Raw genomic sequence first — 10,405 nt, forward strand, 5'->3', positions numbered from 1 at the left:
AAAGATCTACGTTATTTTAAAAATCGATTTTATATTTGGACCATGGGCCGCGCCATTTTTGTTTGCGTTCTAGGTTGATGACGTAGAGTGGTTGAACTCCTCAATCAGCTGGCATTACCCGTAGCTATTTTTACCACAACGCAACTCGAAAATTGTTTCAGAGTTAAACAAAACCAATGAATTCCTTTGTAATTATACTTAAAACACACTCAAACATACATGTGCACACAACCCCCAGCAAACACGTTTACGTTGTGGCAACGTCTGTGGCAGGGGCGGAGCCAGACGATGTAAACATTCGGGGCTTAGCCCAAACCTAGGGGGGTCCGGGGGCATACCCCCCCGGGGAGATTTTTTTCCATTTACATTAGCTAAATGCACTATTTTTCAGGCTGTTTGAGATAATAGAATGCTTAAAAATCTATATATTATCTGGGAAAATAAGTTACTCAGTAAAAAAAAAATTCACCCAGTAGAGCCTACAATCTGTATGGTATTTAACTGTTCTCCAGCTATAGTGAATCCAAAACACCAAAAATGTTAAGGATGACTCATTTTAACCCCTGGCAAATAAAAAAGGCAACCATTATCTGGCTATTTTTAAGTTAGCTTGCATAGGTAAAATTGGAATTTGGTGTAAACATCATTATTAATCTTTAGAGTTGAGTTTGGTTTACTTTGTGCTTAGCTGACAAATTTGCTACATCAGAATCCATGACCAATCAGATGTTGTTTTCGGCTGCAAACTTTCGCGGTTGGTTAGTTCTACAAAGGAAATGCCCATATTTGGATTAGACAGCGCTGTGTGTGAGACTGAGAGCTTTATAATGATACCAGGCATGACATGTTTCTGTGAATGGAGACGGCACGGGAGCTCACGTTAGAATAACTTTGGATGATTTTAGGTAGAAATCTAAAGGCGCACGGTGACAAAATAAAATAAAATTACCACCTTAAATGTGTAATGTTGCCTTTTTTTTATTGTGACATGAAAGCTTACATGTTAAGGGAGTAAACTGGCCCAAAATCTCAAAATTGACTGTTTTCACCTGTCGTGTCTCGCCTTAATAAGTAACACCTAACGTTAACTCTAGCTAGCCAGCAATACAGTCACGCAATGTAACATTGCTGTTAAAACAGCGGCTTCACAAACCTGCAACACTTTCGTCTGACGCATAATCTCTCTCTGGCCGGTGAGGTTTAGTGTTCCTTTTTTAAAAAATGTGTAGTGTCCATGTTAACTACAGTTAACTACGACGCCGGTGAAATACAAAAGCCCGCCAATCCCTGATGACAACGACGAAGAAGAAGATGTATATTCTTCTTCGTTAGTTTTTATTGGCAGTTGGTATTGGCAAACAAGCTGAGTGATGTGCGACAGTCTATGTGTGCGACGCATTGCCGACTGCCACACACACACACACACACACGGTAAAGGAGCTTTTGTTTCATTTTTTGCCGCTCCAGTCTGAAAGACTGAGAGGAAATTAAACAAAATTATTATTATTATTATTGTTTTTTTTTACTAAAAGATTCGGGGCTTTTGACAAAACATTCGGGGCTTAAGCCCCATTAGCCACCCCCCCGCTCCGCCCCTGGTCTGTGGCACGTTGCATTTCTACTATGGCAACGTCGCATGTCGACGTGCTCGCAACATTGTAACAACGTAGAATTGTAAGACGCGACGGGGCTGTAGCAACGTTGTTGCGCAACATTCAGCAACTTCAAGACGACATTCTGACAACTTATTTTTTTAATGCTATATTCCCCATTCCCCATAGTGGTTCATTTTTAATTTCAGTTATTATACTTTTTATATGCCTATTGTTTATCCTATTATTTATGGGCCTAACAGTAAATTCATTATAATCAACACCTGCAACACACTTTTGAAGAATAAAAATTACGTACAAGTTTATTCAACTAATTCAACTTTATTATAACAGCATGTGGTAAGCGACCATACAGATACATTTTTTAAAAATAAATAAAATAGAATAAACAAATATTTAGTTTAAGTATATTACATCAAACACAAAAAAGCAAAGATAGGCCTAGGTTAGAACATTTAAGAACAAAACCGGGTTTTGTAGATGGCAGAAAATCGTATTCGAAAGCCTGCTGATGAGGTCGGTAACCGGAATCATGTCCAGGAAATATCAACAAATCCAAAGGAGAAATGCAAGTCCAGAAACCAGCAGGTATGAGATGTTGAACACTTTCTTAACGGTAAGGATCTGAGTAAATCTGGGAGCCTAATGTTAAGAGAAATAGCGTTATGATGGTAGGCTAATGCACAAAATCGCAACTCCATGAATAATATGATTTGTCCGTTTATTTTATTTAAAAAAATTTAGTTTGTAAAATAAAGAACGAATGAATGTCACGTAGACATGGAAATTGTAGCTTGTTTGAATATTTACGTATCAGCTAAGGTAAATTAAAAGCAATAGGCTACTCACGTATCCGCGTATCAAGTTATTAGGGACTTTAAGCAACAGCCACTGATGGAACGGCAACAGCAACCGGAAATAAACTTTTAACTGCCGTAGCCAAAGAACGCAAAAATCACTAAGCAACAATAAAGAGACGGCGTAATGGTTCATTTAACATAATTTGACCAAATATAAAGAAACATGTAATTTAAAAAGCAAGGAAATGGTTGCTTTTGGCATTAAATTATAAACAGATACAATTAAAATGCCACATAACTATATTTATTTATCTAATCTGTCACGTATTATTGACTACGGCAAATCAGCTGTTCTCCCGTAGTAGACGGTTACAGTAGAACGTCACGAAGTAGCAGTTAAAGTCGCGCATGCGCAATAGAACACCAGAACGCCGTTGCCGTTCCATCAGTGGCTGTTGCTTAAAGTCCCTAATATAGCCTACTCGTTGAAGAATGAATGAGACGGTTCAACTGTCAGTTGAAATTTAAAAAGCTGATATTCACGCTTCAGGACAGTGACGACGAGTATAGGTCGCACAGTGGTTGTCCAGATACCTTGGCACAACTTTAAGCAATGGTCCGGACGGTGGTTCAATGTCAACGTTGTGACAACACTGTAACAACCTTCACCACACAACGTATTATAGCAACCTTTTGGCCATGTTGTTAGAAGGTTGAGTACGTTGTGCCAACGTTGTGTGTTTGCTGGGACTCACCTACACAAGTCACAAACAGATCGGCGGGCGCGCACACGACAGGCTCGAGAGACGGTGTTAACATTAAGTGACATGGCATCTGACGCACAGGAGCCAATGGCACATGTCGCGACACACGCAGTGGCACTTCTGGTTCTCATTGGCATATGTCAGTGGATAGTGACATGTGTCGCGACACCCGCGGTGGCACTTCCGGTTCTCATTGGCGTGTCACTGACACTGTCACGAAACGCTGACACTGGCAGTGACACTGAGTCGCGGAACATGTCGCTGTATGTGACACTCACTGGCAGATGAGCTGAACAACTATACTCACGTAATTGTGGCACAAAAGCCAAAATAAATATCCTATTTTCGTGACTTTTTCCCCCTCTTAAATAAATGTTAATCTTACTTGTTAAATTTAGTAATATGTGTTAGTTTGTGACAAGCAGTATCTGAGTGGCATGTGCCACTGAATGATTTATGCAATGCCAATATTGGTGCCAATGTTGTTGATCACGCAAACTGCACGTCCTAGAAAACACGTACAAACCATCATAAGTCATTACAAGCATCCGTTACTGTAGTAAAGCTTTAATTTTGCATCATGCTGCACGCTCTCCTCTAGGTGTCAGTATAGCCAGCGCAAAGATACACCATAACTTAAGACAGTTGAGGAACATCAACTGGTGGTGCATTTGACATTTTGTTTGCAAGTTTGATGGTAGCAAAAACAGTATCTGATAGTATCAGAGTATGATGTTAAGGCAAATTTGTAAATACTTTATCAAATTTATTTTTTGCATACTTAGGCCTACTCAGTCATGGCTTTAATATTTCACAACTAATTTTATGGAATTATGTAATGAGAAATAAACACAACTTTAAAAATGTGAACGCATTCCTTCTGGAGTTCCCTAAACGTCACACCATGGCAGACAGCAGCATGTGTAGGCAACTGGACGTGACACAACCCTATGGACACAATACACAGCGACATGTTCCGTGACAGTGTCAGTGACACATGCCACTATCCACTGACACATGCCACACATTCTAGTGACACATGCCACTATCCACTGACACATGCCACACATTCTAGTGACACATGCCATTATCCACTGATGTTAATGTTAATTAATTAACGTTAATGTTCCTCAACTGTCTTAAGTTATGGTGTATCTTTGCGCTGGCTATACTGACACCTAGAGGAGAGCGTGCAGCATGATGCAAAATTAAAGCTTTACTACAGTAACGGATGCTTGTAATGACTTATGATGGTGTACGTGTTTTCTAGGACGTGCAGTTTGCGTGATCAACAACATTGGCACCAATATTGGCATTGCATAAATCATTCAGTGGCACATGCCACTCAGATACTGCTTGTCACAAACTAACACATATTAAATTTAACAAGTAAGATTAACATTTATTTAAGAGGGGGAAAAAGTCACGAAAATAGGATATTTATTTTGGCTTTTGTGCCACAATTACGTGAGTATAGTTGTTCAGCTCATCTGCCAGTGAGTGTCACATACAGCGACATGTTCCGCGACTCAGTGTCACTGCCAGTGTCAGCGTTTCGTGACAGTGTCAGTGACACGCCAATGAGAACCGGAAGTGCCACCGCGGGTGTCGCGACACATGTCACTATCCACTGACATATGCCAATGAGAACCGGAAGTGCCACTGCGTGTGTCGCGACATGTGCCATTGGCTCCTGTGCGTCAGATGCCATGTCACTTAATGTTAATACTGCTACTGACAGGCTCTGTCTCAATCGAGATGTTGGGCTGCTCAGTCTCCACGACAGGGGCTGAATCTGAAATCGACCCTATACCCTTAAATAGGGCATTATTTGAAGGGACGGACATTTGTAGTGTTGTCCGACACCATAGTGGACATGTTCGAGTGCAGTCATTCAGTCTCACGTTCCACCGCAATAACGAGTGTAAAGCCGATTTACAAACAGCTGTCCGACTTCACGCACTCAAACATACATGTGCACACAAACTCTCTCTCTCACACAGACTCACACACACCCCAACAGATCGGCGCGAACACACACACACACACCCCAACAGATCGGCGCGAACACACACACACACACGCACGCACTGCGTGCGCGCATACATAACCCTCAATCTATTCCCTGTGTTGATATCCTGTTTAACACATCCTGTTCCCTAGATAGACTGTTGATAGTAGATTAACTATAATGCCTAATGTGACCAGCAGAGGGAAATATCTAGGTAGGACGATGGGATAAAGTAACGTGAGGAAGAGAGGCAGGATGTTTTGGTGATGATGCATGCGATTGAGACAGAGCAGTCTGTCAGGTGTGTGTGTGCGCGCCCGCCGATCTGTTTGTGACTTGTGTAGGTGAGTTTGTGTGCACATGTATGTTTGAGTGTGTTTTAAGTACAATTACAAAGCAATTCATTTGTTTTGTTTAACTCTGAAACAATTTTCGAGTTGCGTTGTGGTAAAAATAGCAACGGGTAACGCCAGCTGATTGAGGAGTTCAACCACTCTACGTCATCAACCTAGAACGCAAACAAAATGGCGCCGCCCATGGTCCAAATATAAAATCGATTTTTTAAATAACGTAGATCTTTCATGGGTTTTCTACCACATAATTCAGTAAGAGACATCATTTATGTTATATTAAGCCATACAAGTCTCAACACCATGGGATCCCTTTAAGATTTCAGACGCAGCCACAAGTTGTCCACAAACTGAGCTTCTCAAGATTATTTAGAGATTCGGAGTGTCAATATACACACCAAGTGCAAATAGCGACATGATCGACCCGGGTTCGAATCCGCCAAGAAAACTCATCCCTTTTCCCATCGCATATCACATCAGAAAGGCATTTGCTTTCAATAAAAATTAGGAAAATGTTCTTGAAGTGCCTAATGAATAATAATAATAAAATCTGTTTGATGATAATAATAAAAGCATTTATTGGGTAGGGTTAGGGGCAGGTGTAGAGAGGGTTTTTATTGTCCCATTAAGGTGGCATCCATTTAATAACTAAATTTTTATAATTATTTATATATTGTTACTTCCTCCTGTTAATGTACAACAATAATGAGATGCAAACAGTATGTATCTGTCAAAATAAAGTATAAAATGCATGTTGTTACTATTTACATATACTGCAAACAGTGTTGGGTAAGTTACTCTAAAAAAGTTATTAATTAATAGGTACTAGTTACATCTTCAAGTGTAATTAGATTATTGTACAAATTACTCTCTCCAAAAAGTATTTAATTACTTATTATTATTGATTACTTTCTAAATCCTATATAAACCTCGACTAGTTAGTTCAAGGATAGGATAATAGTGCTTAGTGTAAATAGCCGCTGCCTTAAAGATTTGGAAAAGGGCAAAAAAAACTGTGTGTAATTGTAATTTCTATGGGTGCTTTTGTTAGTGCCAAGGCAATAAAGTCTTACCTTACAAAGAAAATTATTGTGCATGTCCACATGTATTTTTGAGGGAAGAACTAGCCTATTGAAACTCCCTGCAAACACTGATGTTATGACTGGCAGATACTACAGAGAGGCATCTGGCTGACCCCTATTGGGAGAAGTGTTAAGAAGGAAACACTAGACATCAGAAATAAAAGCTTTGCATGTGGCAACCTGGAAAAATTTAACATTAATCCATTTGAAATTGGCTGAAATGTACTGTTTAGATCACTGTTTAAGTTATCAGTGGAAAGACTATTATTTATATGCAAGAATAGAAAAAGAAACATGAAAAGGTGTTTCAGACATGTCATGATGTGAAAGAAATGATTGTGTGCAATGTAAAGCAGTTTTTACTTGTTTTATCGACATTTAATGACTATTCTTGTATGTATTTTCATGTTTATTGACATTTCTGTAAGCTTAAAGGGTTAGTTCACCCAAAAATGAAATTTCTTTCATTAATGACAAACCCAAATGTTGTTCCACACCTGTAAGACCTCCGCTTATCCTCTGAACACAGTTTAAGATATTTTAGATTTAGTCCGAGGGCTTTCTGTCCTTTGAATGTAAGTGTATGCCCACTTGCTGTCCACGTCCAGAAGGTAATGAAAACATCATCAAAGTAGTCCATATGAGACATCAGTTGTTCAGTTAGACTCTTTTGAAGCGTCGACGACATTTTGGTCCAAAAATAACAAAAAATATGACTCTATTCAGCATTGTCTTTAATTCAAAATTTAAATATTGGGATTACATTTTTTGTTTGTTTATTAATGTTAAAATTATATTGCCAGATTTATGACATACATTTTTGCTAAAACACTGCTGGTCACTTTCAGAAGTTGTAGAGATGCTTTCTTTACCCTGAAAGAATGTTTTACTGTTTCTTTACCAATAAATGGTATCTTTCTCAGTTTTTAAATATTTTTGTTTAATATAATTGAAATAGATTTTACACACTAATAGCAATATCGTATCGCATATCCGAATATTGCATTATTTAACAAGATATTGCATATCACATTTTTTTTCAATATCGCACAGCCCTACTGTAAATACATATAAACACATCGAAGGAAATAAAATATTTGTTTGTGCATTATTGCTAGTATGCTTTTAGAGATTAATCATTAACAATAGTTTATTGAAGATAATGTTAGCTTATGAGATTATTTATGCATTAGGACTATATATATTTTCTGTTGTATATATTAGAGAGCAACAGATAGTTGGTAAAACAGATCAATATGAGAAAGTGCTTTGCTATGCATTTTTGCTATGCTCTAGTCTAGAGTACCGTTGTATGTGTTTTAACCATAGACTGTATACAAAAATAACAAAGAAGCAGCCTTTTGTACAGGAATTGGACGTTAATTGAGGTGTTGCTAATGAAGCACGACACCAGAAGCCATCTGACTCCCACGAGACCAGGAAATCATCCAACTCCCAAGAAAAGACAGCTTGCATATTCTGTTGTGTATGAATATTGGGTCGAGGGAAAGGCAGAGTTGTCACGGACTGCCCGCACAACCCTGTAAATCAGGGACAGCTGTGACCCAGGGCTCTGTATACTTTCTTCATTTGACTTATTATTTAATCATTAAAACAGTTAAACTATATTTTTTGTTTCTGCTCTCCTCATTCAACGAACACGTGGACTTGAGGAAATTGATACAGAGTTCAACAACATATAACCCAAATCTGATGGCATTTATAACTTATAAGAACAAAGGCAAAAACATAATTGCACCACCAATTTCATGGTAGGTCAATCAGATAACCTTTTCAGGAGATGAAGATTTGTTAAAGACCCTTTTTGTGCCGAAGACACAGCATTAGCTGGAGGCAAAACAAAGGTAAAACTGGGCCAATACAAACTAACACAGAGTAGCTAAGAATGTAATCTTGTTGAGAAATCAATGTTAGTGGTCTCTTAATTTTTTTCAGGAGTATACACAAATAACCCAAATCTGATGGCATTTAACAAAGGTAAAACATAATTGCATCACAAATTTCAATGCAGATCAATCAGATACAGGAGATGAAGACCTGTTATAGACCTTATTTAGAGCAGCGCCAAGACATGTATTAGAGTGAGGCCGTGAGGGACACACTTCTGTGTTTTTAATGGTGGCCGCAGTAAAAAGCTCCTATATCACTTATAATTTTCCATAACTCATGTTGTCCAAAGCTTTTGTCTACAGACATTTCTTGGAAAGATATTTTTGCAGGGTTTGGTCACAGGGATGGAAATTAGCACCCGCCACCAGCCAAATGCGGGTGATTTTGAGTTGTGGCGGGTAAACTCGCTTCACCTACCGGCCACCGTGGCGGGTAAATAAAAATAGCATACTGTTTCCCCTCTTTATAAACTGTGTTCAGTGCATGCGAGTGCGGCCGTATGTCCGAATATGACCAGTCGTTTTCGCCGTCATTACCCGGATGTAGTGCCAGAAGACGCGAATAAGAACTCGCGCGCGCTGAGTGAAGATCCGTCACTGTCATCCGGAAGCACGCACCCGTCTCACAGCGCGCAAATATTGTTATCTTTCAAGTCTTGCGCTTAAACGGACAAACTCACACAAAAAGAATGCCAACATGTTCATCTTGATGAGTATTCTAGCAGACATTCAATGCAGTCTGAATATGCCTTAAGTGAACTTTATACAGTCGTGAAAGATGACGCATATCCCTCTATTAGGTCTTAAAGGGGAAGTCGCCTTTACTCTGTTTAATGTCAAACAAAAGGACATCACTCACTGCTCTTGATTGAATAGCTTTTGTAAGTTTATTAAGGATTAATCTTTCATTTAAACAGTTAAATATGCAGTTATTTTACATTTGATTACTTTATTCAATTTCTGTACCTTTCTGCAGGCCAGTAGACCTGTACATTATTATTTAATACACACATGAGTGAGGTCGAGTTAAACATTTTAGTTTGAATTTTATTTTATACTGTGGGTTGTTGCAATGTGCTAAATAAATATTTGCATAATTTGTAATTGTAACTTTACTAAAAATCAAGGCATTGCAATTGCATTAATTAATATTAAAGTTTCAAATAATAAATCACAGTCATAGCATTAGCCATAAATGCAATGGATAATTGGCTAAATTTCTTTTAGTGCTTCGGTTTCAGCCAATAATTTTTATTTTGGTGCATCCCTACTGACAATGTTCTGCTCGGTGTGTCGTCAACACGCTTCAGGAGATGCCAAAACTAGTAGTGTCATTGTTGGTACTAAAAACCTAAAACAGGAAGCCATAAAAGATCACGAATCATCCAAATGCCACATCCAGGTAAAAAAAAAAAAAAAAGAGCACACAGAGCCCTACTCATTTAATGAAATGTATATCAGTTCATGGTTTGTGTGTGTATTAGAGTGAAAGAAAAAAAATTCAGTATTTCATTGAGATTTGAGATTAAATAAACAGCTTAAGTAGTGTAGAGCTTGTAATATTAATTTTCACGTGCAGTTACACGTTGTCGGTTATAAACAAGAAAGTGGCTGGTTAAAACATTGAGTGGCTGGTAGATTTTGAAATCCACCAGCCACAGTGGCCGGTGGACAAAAAAGTTAATTTCCATCCCTGTTTGGTCAGTTCAACCCACTAAGGAGTCACAGCCTTGCTTTCATTCCCAAATCCAAGCTGGCGCTGCTCTGAATAAGGTTTATTGGAGTGTGTAACGTTAGAGAATTTCTTTGTCATAACTATGTTGTCTGGTTTTCTAGTAAAAGTAGGAATATAACTTGAATAAGTATATTTTTCTT

This window comes from Pseudorasbora parva, chromosome 17 (assembly GCF_024679245.1).
Source record: "Pseudorasbora parva isolate DD20220531a chromosome 17, ASM2467924v1, whole genome shotgun sequence".
Classification (NCBI taxonomy): Eukaryota; Metazoa; Chordata; class Actinopteri; order Cypriniformes; family Gobionidae; genus Pseudorasbora; species Pseudorasbora parva.